Genomic DNA, 12,624 nt, shown 5'->3' on the forward strand with positions numbered 1-12,624 from the left:
AAGGAGAAGGCATACAATACCAATATTAGTAATGAGAGAAGAGATATTACTGCAGTCTCACGGATATTAAAAGAATTATAAAGGATTGCTACGATCAACTCTATGCATATATATTTGACAGTTTAGATGAACTGATTTCTTGAAAGAAACATACAAGAATAGAGAGCTAAAGAGTTTTATATCTACTTAAGAAACTGAATTCATAGTTTAAAATATTAAAAATAAAACAAGACAAAACAAAACGACAACAACAACAAAACTCTACGCCCAGATGATTTCATTGGTGAATTATACCAAATATTTTTTGGAAGAAATAACACCAATTTTTCACAATCTCTTCCACAAAATAGAAGGACCATTTCCCAATTCATTTTATGAAGCCAGCATTTCCCTAATACTAAAACCAGACAAAGACAGTACAAGAAAACTATAGACCACTCCTTCTCATAAGCACAAATGCAAAAATTCTCAACAATAAGTAGCAAATTAAATTTAGCATAATATGAAAAGAATGATACATCATGACGAAATGGGGTTTGTCTTGGGAATGCAAGACTGGTTCACCATTCAAAAATCAATCAGTGCGATTCACCATTGATATTACATTCACCATCGATAATACATCTGTCATGCTGTACTATCGATAGATATATATCCTATCAATAGATACATAGAAGTCATTTAATGAAGTTCAATGTCCATATATGTTAAGATCTTCTCATAAACTTGAAGGAGGATGGAACTTTTGTAATAGAATAATGAGCATCTGCAATAAAGGATAAAACCAGAAAACAAACAAACGAACAAGAAAAACAACCTAGAACTAACATATAAACATCATGTCTGGTGTTAATGTAAAATGGAATAACTCTTTTGGAAAAATCTGGAAGTTTCTTATCAAGTTAAACACCTAACACATCTGCCTCCTAAGTACTTACTCTAGAGAAATAAAAACTTATGTTTACACAAAGGCCTGAACATGAATATTTATAAAGCATTATTAATAATTGCCCCAAACGAGAAACAAACTAAATATTCTTCAACGAGTAAATGGATAAACAAACCACAGAGTACTTCTCAGGTATAAGAAGTAATGAACTATTGGTACACACAACAGTGTGGTTGTATCTCAAATGTTTTATACTAAGCTAAAGAAGTCATTCTTAAAAGGTTAAATTTTTGCAACATCCTGGAAAGGGCAAAACTATAGGGACAGAGGTGCAGTGGTTACCAGGCTTAAGTATAAGGGGAGAGTGACTACCTTCTGGGCAGTAAAAGGGAATTCGGGGGAAGTTTTAAAATTGATCTGTTTCCTGTTCGTGTGGAGCTTACAAGAATCTGTGCAGGTGTTGAAACTTGGAAGTATGCACAAAAAAGTGAAATTTATTCTGTAAATAAAAAAGACTAACTTAGAGATTAAAGTATATAAATATATTCATACATTTATTTATATATTTACATATATAAAATTTGTTTACATATATAAATTTATATAATTACAAATATAAAATTTATATACTTATATAAAAAACCATATAAATAAAATATTTTTAAAAACTCATATTTATTGTATATACATATTACAATTTCTTCAGTCAATTTTATTAATTATTGTGCTAAACAAAATTAACCAACACTATTTTTTCAAACACAAGAAAACTAGAAGATAAGAAATCAAGATCAGTGTAACTAATTTTTTCTGAGCATATATTTTATTTTACTTAAATAAATTAAGATGGCAAACTAAATGTACTTGATATCATCTAAAGACATTAGCACATCTCCTTAATCTGTGTTCATTCTCTGTATAAAAATAAATAACAAGGAAAATTTAAAACTATATTTAATGACCAAAGTGTTAAATTTTTCTAACCAAGAAATGTCAAGGTATCTAAAGATTATTAAATAACGCAATTTAACATTGGTCTAAAATATTAAAGTGACTAAAGGTCTGGAAAAACAATTTAAATCAGAACACCCTATGATTTGTAGCATTAGAAAACAAGATCAAACTCTTACAAATCTGTCAATTCAATTTTATTTATTAAAAATATTTTTATATTTTTTCCAATTTAAATAATTTCTGGAAAAAAATTATATCTTCCAAGATCCATAAAACTAATGAAGGAAATTTCAAAAACAGAAATCATTACAAATTAAACTAATCTTATATTAATTAAAATTTTGCGCAAACATTTTCTTACATAGTGATAAAACCAAGTAGAAGATGTGGAGTTGTCTTTAAGCTAAAATTAAATCACTCTAATTTGTCCAAAGGCTCATCTATGTACCAGGCATATTTTAAGACTCTTGAATTAATCCCAAAACCTCTTGAGTGTCTAGCTTTTCTTTTAATGTGGCATCCAAGGTGATTAGCCAAATTCACAGTTAGACGTTTTCTTCTGAGTTACTGTTTAAGCCGGGAAAACATACAAAAGAAGCAGTTAACATTTTCTCTTTTCTTTTTGAAATTCTTGACTATCTGGAGTAGTTACTTCCAGACTATATAAATTAGTCCAAAACAATTTTTCATGATCAATGAATCTCCTAACTTCCCGTAGGAGTGGGGAAAAGGAGAGGGAAAGAAAGGAAAAAGGAGAAAAGAAACTGGCTTTAGACAAATATTAAAATTATCATTGTAAAAGTCTAATAATCTCCCCCTTTGCAAGGAGGGAGTAGGCTCAGATGCCAAAAAAACCCATCATCACACAAGGGGTGTGCACGTGTGCAAGCACACACATGGAGTCAGGAGAGGAAGGAGAGTGACAGAGGAAGAGATACAGAGAGCCAGACACACAGAGAGAGACTAAACCAGTTTAAACGGTAATTCAGGCCCTTAACATTCTAACTAAAAAAATTAGTTACAATGTACAGTTTAAAATGCTGATACTTTTTTAATCCCTGAAGTACAAAAACAAAAAAAGAGGATTTCTCCTTCGTTATCAAAGTGATCTCTCTTTTAGATTGACAAGACAGGGAATTTCTTCATGAGGATTTTCTCCCCGTTTTCTTTGAACGAAGCTCTCAAATGAACAACCTTATTCCTGTTACATTTTCCTCCAAGTGACCAGTGTGTATCTGTATCAGTGGTAGAATTGTACCAGTTGGAGAGAAATGCTCATGAAATTAAACAAAAAGCAAGAAAATATTGGACCAGGAAGGCAAACCAGATGGACAAGATCCTATCAGAATTGCAGTGATTACTAAGAACAATGCTTGTACAAACCTCCGATCTCTACAAACTGCCCTAAGATTATTTGTCACCAGTTAGGGTCCAGTGAACCCTCCATCTCTAGGCAGACAAAGCAAAATGAAACGGTTCTCAATGATACAAAGAGACAAGACTGAGGAAGATTCTAATAAGGTGTCAAAAAGGTGACACAAGTCAAAGTGTGTCCAAGGAATTTGATCTGACGACTTTGGGACTTGTTGGTTCTTAGAGCTGACTTGAGGACACACTTATCAGGCCTATGTCTCTCCTCTTCCTAGACCCCGGGTCATATTAGACTCAAGTAGAAAGTAATAAGACAGGGAGGCAAGCAGAAGCAGGTTTCAACCACATGTGAAAATTTTCAGGGGAAGAGCTAATCAGTCATTGCATCTGGAGGACAGCTCAGATCTTCTGATAAATGATCAAATGGTATTTTTTAAACTGATAGGAACAGATACTACCCTTGATCTTAGCCAAAAGGCTGAGAAGGCCAAGAAGCGATCAAATGGTATTTTATAGAATGTCAGACTAAAGGTTTCACCTGATCATGGAAATTATGGAATACGTGGTCCTCAATTTATCTGGGGTTGGGGTTGCTGAGGATTCCTTACTCATAAACTCACATTGAAATTATAATTTCTAGTTATTTATTTCAGTTTATTAGCTTATGAATAAATTGAGGTTTCCTTTCACTAAAAAGATTCTGGGGCATAAGAATATCATATGAAATACTTTAAAAGTGGTGATAAACTTGTGGTGATATAAGTATGAAATAGTTATGTTGCAACCCTCAAGGGGTTTTTAGTCAAGGCAAAAAGACAATCATTTAAAATAACAAGAGGGCCTGCTTTTGTTGTTCCTGTCTTGAGGAGAATGTGTGTCCCAACGTTTAAAATTATGTTTACTACTAGTTTATGATAAATACCTTGTAAAAATCACATAATGGAAATGGTTGCGTTTAATCAAGTGTCTTCTGCATTTCTTGATATGATAATGTGATTTTCCACTTTAATAAATGTCTTAATATTGAACTGAGCTTTTATACGTGATGTAAAACACACTTGCTTTTATAGTTTATTACACTTCTGGAATAATTTTATGATGCTATTTCTAGGATTTTGGCATCTGTATTCATAGATGTGATTTCAAATTTTACTAGGCTAGTTTAACTACAGCTAGGAATTGTTTTAAAGAGCAAATAGGAATTCCTTGTTCCAGAAATGTTTGATGGAGCCTTTCTTAAAAGTCATCTAGTCCTGTTACATTTTAGGGTGAAAATCTTTTCATTTTTTTTCTTACCAATTTGATTCATTTAATGCCTCCCCAAGTATGTACTGAATGCCTATATCCAGTAAACTCTTCGAGGTGCTCTGGGTATGGGCAGTTACTGTGGTGAACACTGCAGCCACGACTCCTACCTTCTGCCTGTCTAAAGATCTTTTCAATTTTCCTACCTACTCTTGAATCAGTTTTGTAATTTTTGTTTTTCTAGTGTATGATATGTTTAATCTGTATTTTCAAATTTATCATCATAGAGTTTACAATGTGGTCTCTCAAAAATTTTTAAATGCTATATACTTCCCATATATTTCTAATAGTTTTTATTAGAAATAATAAACAGAAGGGTTTTATTTTTTCTCTTTTTATTTCTTGGTCAGGAGGTGGTACTTAAGATAATGCATCTAAAAAGTTGCATTATTAAAATAATAGCTGATACTTACATGGTACTTTCAATTTGGTCTATTTACCTGATATTACTTTGTGTAACCCTCACGAACTCTATAAGCTGGATCCAACTTAAAGTCTGCTCTTTTAAAGACCCCACACCAATTTCTATATCTGGCATATTGAAATCTGCTTTTCTGTGTTTTTTTTTTTCATTAATTCTTTTTCTTAAAGGAATATTTCCATTCTTTTTTATTTTTTATTATTCTTTTTTTTTTTTTTTTAGCTTAAGTATTTCACTGTGTCTGTAAGGAATAATTACTAGAGAGAGAAAAAATGAGAACAGCAACAATAAAGAAAAAGACAGGTAATTTTCACAAAGAAATACTTCTTGCTATCTATTTCGTTTAGGAGCAAATGTTTATTTGTTAAATGACGAGAGTGAACATTCCAAAAACTCTTACAAAAAGAAGGCAGGAAAAAGCAGATGTACTGGAACTGTAAACATTACAAAGTCTGCTTGGGTGGACAGGAAACAATATAATATTCTTAAATATTTCTCCTAGCGAGGAAGTCCTAGAATTTAATTTGTATAGGTACAGAAGGCAGAACTAAACTGAGGAAAATTTACCAGGAAGCAGATATTGAAAAAAAAAGAGGAAGAATTGTAGCTTTTTTCTATGAACTGGAAGGACTGCCTCACAATGTAATGAATTTTATTCTCAGATGAGTGATCATGTAAAATTTCGAGAGTAAAATGGGGTGCTAATAATTATAGTTGCATAATTCTTGAAAAAATACTGATTGATAAATTGGTTTTATTTTATTGGTGAACTTATAAAAATTCTATTAAGACTATACTAAAAATAAAATTCTTAACAAATAAATAAGACATATCTATGCATATTAAAGCAAAATATAAAAAGTACATGTATGGATTATCTGTATATTAAAATTACATAAACAGAGTTGTTTTTTTTTTTTTTTTTGGTCCTGTTTGAATACCTTTCTTTTTTCACATTTTTTGATACTTATTTGAATACTTTAATCAGTAACTTACAGGTTAGGACATCTTTGCCTTTATGTTCCCTGCATATTTTACCTCTATCAGCCTTATAATTCTCCTGTTTCCTACAGATGCCACAGACTGCCTTCAGGTGTCCTACCGGCTAGGGTGAGGACTGTGACAAGAATCACTGCCATCAGCTGCACCCTACTGGCTGGACCACCATGAAGCCAACAGGGCAGCAAGCACCAAGATGGCATTCAGTGCATTCCATTTTATTACTATCTTGCATGATGTCTTTGGGAGACTGGAGTTAGTTTCTTGGTTCTTAGAAAGGTTTGGATGTCTTTTAGATTTAACCATGTGCTAAAGTGCGAACTCTATTCACTACCCAAAGTCTCAATTACCCCTAGCTGAGTCCAAGCTGAAGCTGGAAAAGTGGAAAGTCCACCAGACCCATCTTAGCATTTGTAATGCAACTATTACTAATAATGCTAGATTAAAAATGAAAACCCAGAGCAAAAGCTAAACTGAACAGGCCAAGACTATGACAGAGTGTAGAAGGGGACCCTACCTGGCAAACCATCCGTGAAGATCTCAGACATGCACAATCATTTTCTCTTTATTTAAGCATCAATTCTACCCAGACAGAAAGAATTCAAAGAAAATATTCATAGGCATTTTAAGTGTCTAAAATATGGTGATTCTAGTGCTGTTTTTTGGTGCATTACTCATTAGAAGTGTCCCTCCAGTCACGTAAGAGACTGGAGACATTGGAGACCTCCAGAAAGGGAGGAAATTATCTGACTGGTGGTGCTCAGTAACCTGCATTTGTATCTGGGCTCACTACTTGCTGGCCTTAAGCAAGTTCCTGTGTTCTGCTCACTCAGTATCTCATTTTCTCCTTTGTAAATTGGAGAAGGTTGCTAAGAGGGTTGAATGACCTAACAGTGTAAAATAGTATTTGTAATTTATTGTTTGTTAAATAAAATTGGCTCCAGAGCCATGTGGGAGGGAAAAGGAAATACGTCTTTTCCCAACTGTGTTCTGTTCTTCAAACTGTTGAACATTTCTCTTCACTCTCTACAAGGAAAGAATTGCCTTTTGTGGTAAACTAAGAATCCTATTTGATATGGTGACAAGACACAATGACATGATTGTTGCTACTCTTAAATGCTCTTTAATGCAAGAACCATCTTGCTTGTGATTCAAAACGTAATTAAGGGCTTTTAGGTCCTTGCACTCTGGTTAGGAGATATCTTTAAGATTTTGAAACTCAGAGCTATCCATGATACTTTCTGCAAAGAGCATCAGCCTCAGACATTAAGTAGCAGCTTCAAGAAGGAAAATTAGAATGAATTGAAAATCTCTTCAGACTCCCATCATAGTTACAAGGGAGAACAAAATGTTAGCACCATAAACAGGACTGTGACTCATCATCAGATGGTCCCTGAAATTATGGTCATGAAAACCAAAATACTGTATGTAAGAAATCCTATAGCAGCTTTGATATACTGTAAGATTATGCCATGATTCTGGTTTTAGATTTAACTGCCTATCATTCTGTGTTTATGCTAACCTCACACCACTGTAGGACATTCAGTATTTTTTTCATTCTAGAATAAAATGTTCTTTAACTGAAAAACCATTCAGATGAATCACAGCCTAAGAAGTGCACGTGGGCAGCACAAATAAAATAAAAGTATTACCTTTGCTAAAGCATCAGAATTTTTTTAAGCAGGATGCACTTATATTCAATGGTAATAATTATGTTTTTAAAAACAGCAGTTGAAAAAAAACTTGTATTACTGACTTGCTGACTCACCCGAATTTTGATGTCTCTAGATAATGCCAGGTTGATGGTTTTTGAAAGTAACAGCCAAGATGTAGGCACAAATGAGGGTAATCTGGTCATGGCATTCACACTTCTCTGACACCACCCCTGTTCATTATCACCTAGTTAGGACAGTCTCAGTTCTGATTCTTATTCTTCTGACACTATGATGAAGAGATTTGAGACTATGTGTCAATAAATAGTTATGATCTCCATCAAAATCAAAGCCAAGCTCAAAGCATTTACCCATGGAGTGGACTTTGCTCAATTAAGACTTACTGAAAAGCTCTCTGCAGAGCTATGCAATAAACCAGTTAGTTGCTAAGGGATAAAGATCTGATCAGCCACACAGGAACATAGAAGCACTTCCACACACAGTTCACACACATTTCCATCTGTTCAGATTTTTAGACCCTTCAAAACAGAAGACTGAGAGTAAGAACATGGTAAATGAAGCTCTTCCTCTTTAATTTCAGAGCTTCCTAATATGCCCCATAATTTTACGTAGTAAAGAACAATTCATTAGGCTGAGAACAAAATTCTTAAAAGGCGAGATTTTGTTTGTGTAAGGAGAAGCTCTTGCATTTCAGATACTTGCAACAAAAGAATTTGAGTATTAACTTTATTGGTAAGACGTCAGATTTTTCGTGGCATAAATCCTTTATTGTTTCATCAATGAAAGACCAAGTAAGTTATATTTGAAGCTCAGACATAGAGTTGTGTTGATTTGATCAATGCAGAAGTTGGCACACCATGGCTTGCAGCCCCAATCCAGCCTTCACCTATTTCTGTAAATATTTGTTGGAACATAGCCACGCTCATTTGTTTACATATTGTCTACAGCTGCTTTCACTGAGACAACACAGGCAGAGTATAAAATAGTTGCTATCTGGTCCTTTACAGAAAAGTTTCTGATCTATGAAATAATACATACTTTCATAAAACTTTCTTAAAGACAGCCTAGGTTTTCTTTTGGTTGCTTATATAATAGATCCTGGGAGAGAGATGAAAGTAATATAGGTACAACTGGGCTAAGATTCATTCAGTGGTATTATACTCTGTTTTCTTAGTTTACCCAGCCAAGCAAAGTTGATTCTTACTTCTTTTGTGTCTCTCTAGACTCTAGAAATAGGTCTATTTTTGTAGTCATTTGTTTAAATGTCTTTCCTTGTTGATATTGAATAACTTGAGAATAAAATTCATGCTCGATAATTTTTTATTCTCAAAATCAGATACAACACTTGGCATAACACTAAAAATTGTAAGGAATTGAATAAATTGGGCAGAATTTCTCAGGATCCCCGAAGAGAAGCATTTTATGATAGGTGCAAAGAAAAGAGGCAGAGAATGCATTCTGTCTCATAGCAGTATGAATTATTTTTTAAAAAATTGAACACGAACTCTAACCCTATGGTTATATGGAAGATAAACAGAAACCGAAAGCCTCTGGCGTGACTTGATCATACAGGTCAAAATAAGTAACCCAGAAGTATGTTTAACAAAGATGAAGATTTGTTTTGCTTCTGATTTAAATTTTTCTTTTAAAATAGTTAAACACTATGAATTCCTATTCATTGAAATGATTGAGGAAATGGGATTCTATAGTTAATTTACAGTCTCTTTAATTATTATACATTAATAGGTTTTCAATTTTTAAGGAGAAAATAATGAGATAAAAAAATCATAAAACCATCTGGACAAATTTTAAATTTGCTTTAATGATTCAGAAGGCACTTTTAGATTTTGAAGTAACACAGTTATCATAATGAACATAAATAGTGGGTGGTCAAATACTTATTGATTTATATTCTATACTTCAAAATGGACAGTCTAAGAAATTGGGCTGAAAATATGCTGACCCTGTGGTATATTTTGGAAATGGCTTCAAAAATTCCTGATATCATCTTATTCACTTGTCATTTGTATTTTTCTCATAGAGGTAAATTGCAGTTTAAAAAAAAAACTTCAGTTATTTGAGTTTCTTAGCTATTTGCATTGTAGATAAAGGGAAGTTTTATAGTTCTTAAATATCTTGAGAGTTAGCAGGCTTCTAAAGTACTTTTCCTTTCAATTTTGATACCAGTAATAAATATTAGTTTTTATCCATCTTAACCATCAGAAGCAAATATTCTACTATCAGTCTTCTTCCAAAATTGTTTTTCTGTTTCAATGTTCAAAGGGATGATTGTAATGTACTTAGACAGAGAGATGAGTTTAAATCCTCACTGAGCCACTTATTATATGTGTGATCATGGACAAGTTATTTAATCTTTCTGTGTTTCAGTTTTCTCATCTGTGTAATAAAGATCCTTTAATAAAAGGGTTATTAAGATAAGGATTAATAAATTAATGAATACAAAGCCTGTAGCTAACAAGTTTCTGGCACATAGAGATCTGAAAATGCTAACTATTTTTCTCTTTAGAGTTCAGATTATTTTTAAAAATTTAATTTTTAATTTTTAAATTAACATACAGTAAGATACAGTGTTTTGGTATAGAGTTCTATGAGTTTTAACATATGTATAGATTCATGTAACCATGATTACAGTTGAAATGCAGAACAGTTTCATCATATCAAAGAATCTCTCATGCTGTCCATTTGTGGTCACACTACCCCCAGTCCAAACTCATGGCAACCACCAATCTATTTTCCATCATTGCATTTTTCCTGTACTAGAATGTTATATAAATGGGATCATAGGATGTAACCTTTTGAGACTGTATTCTTCATCCAGCATAATACATTTGGGATTCATCCAAGATTTTGTGTGCGTCAATAGTTTGTTCCTTTTATTGCCGAGTAGTATTCCATTGTATGGATGTATCATAGTTTGTTTATCCATTCACCTTTTGAAGGACATTTGGGTTGGTGCCAGTTTTCGGCAGTTTTTTCTTTTAGGCTTTAAAAAAAAAAGCTTTATTGAGGTATAATTGACATGCAGCAAACCACATATATTTAAAGAATACAGTGTGATACACTTTGACATGTTTATACCTGTGAAATCATCACCAATCACAAATCAACAATCAAGATAGAGAACATACTTATTACCCACAAGTTTCCTCATTTCCTTTTGTAATATAAATTCCCATTCCAAACCTCCTCAAGCAATCACCGATCTGCTTTATAGAATTTCTAGTTTCCAGAATTTTATGTAAATTTACAAATATACTCCTCCACCCAGTCTTCTTTCAGAATGATTATTTTGAGGTTCATCCATGTCGCTGTGTGTACCAATAGTTTATTTTTCTTCGTGGTATTCCATTGTATGGATGTATGCAATGTGTTTATTCATTCACCTGATGATGGGTATTTGGGGTTCCCCTTCCTCAGTTTTGAGCTTTACAAACAAAGCTGCTATGAATATTCATGTCTAACTATTTGTGGGGACATATGCTTTGTTTTCCCTTGGGTGAACATCTGAGTGGAGTGACTGGGTCATGTGGCAGGTGTATGTGTGAAGAAACACACTTGACTTTATTTTGTATTTATGTCTGAGGTTGAGCTTCTTTTGTTTGATGAAAATCTATGTGTCATTTTCCAAGAACAGGGTGCTCATATGCTTTGTCCATTTATTGAATAATCTATCCTTCTCCAACTACATGTGATGCTATTTTTTAAATAATTTATTTAAATTAGTTTCAAGTATACAGTACATTGGTTAGATATCTCTAGTTTTCGGTAATTTTCAATAGAGCTACTGTGTGAACATATATTATATAACATGTTTTCAGTTCTCTAGGGTAAATATCTAGGAGTGGGACTTTTAGGTCATATGACAAAATGTGTTTAACTTTACAAGAAACTATCAAGCTGTTTTCCAGAGTGACTGTACCATTTTGCATTCCAGGAACGTATGAGAGTTCCACTTTCTTTGCATCCTCACCAACACTTGGTATTATCAATTTTATTTTGAATTTTAGCCTTTCTGATAGGTGTGAAGTGGTATCTCATTGTGGTTTTAATAATAATATTGAGCATGATTTTATATGCATTTGAAAACCATGAATTTTTTTGGTGTAGTGTCTATAAAAATATTTTGTTCTTTTGGGTTGTTTTCTTATGGGTGAGCTTTTAAGAGTTTTAAAAATTCTTTGTATATTCTGGATGCAAATCTTTTGTTAGATGTGACTTGCAAATATTTTCTCTCAATCTGTGACTGGTCTTTTCATTTTCTTAACAGTGTTTTATAAAATGAAAATTTTAAAGTTTGATAAAGTCCAATTTATCATTTTTTTTCCTTTTATGAATTGTACCTTTCATGTTATGTCTAAGAACTCTCTGACTAATCTCATATCATGTTTTCTTCAAAAGTTTTATAGTTTTATGTTTTACATTTAGATCTGGGATTCATTTTGAATTAATTTTTGTACAACGTGAGAGAGTTTTTTTTGTATGTATAAAAAATCAATTAACTGTATTTGTGTGAGTCTGTCTGTGGACTCTATTTTATGCCATTGATCTTTGTGTATATCTCTTCAACAATAGCACATTGCCTTGATTATTATAGTTTACTGTAATTCTTAAATTACCTCCAACTTTATTCTGCTGCCTCAAAATTGTTTTGTCTATTCTCTTGTGTTTTTTTTTGTTCTTTTGTCTTTCCATATAAATTTTAGAATTAGCTTGTATATATTTACAAAATCCTTTTGGGTTTTGATTGGAATTACATTAAATCTATAGATTAATTTGAAGATAATTGACAACTTAATTAAGTTAAATCTTTAATCCATGGACACAGTATGTCTCTCCATTTATTTTGGCCTGCATTGACTTCTTTCAACAGTATTGTATAATTTTCAATATTCAGGTCTTGCAAATATTTTGTTAGATTTGTACATAAACATTTCATTATTTTGGAGCTATTATGTTTTTAAAAATTATTTTCAGTTTTCAGTTGTTCATAT

The 12,624-nt window shown here is 32.5% G+C and overlaps 1 pseudogene; it reads right to left on the bottom strand.

Moving 5' to 3' along the window:
* Nucleotides 1–3,607: 3,607 nt before the first annotated feature.
* LOC111737003 lies at nucleotides 3,608–3,704 on the bottom strand (annotated as a pseudogene).
* Between the last annotated feature and the right edge of the window lie 8,920 nt (nucleotides 3,705–12,624).

This window comes from Pteropus vampyrus, unplaced genomic scaffold (assembly GCF_000151845.1).
Source record: "Pteropus vampyrus isolate Shadow unplaced genomic scaffold, Pvam_2.0 Scaffold1, whole genome shotgun sequence".
Taxonomy (NCBI): domain Eukaryota; kingdom Metazoa; phylum Chordata; class Mammalia; order Chiroptera; family Pteropodidae; genus Pteropus; species Pteropus vampyrus.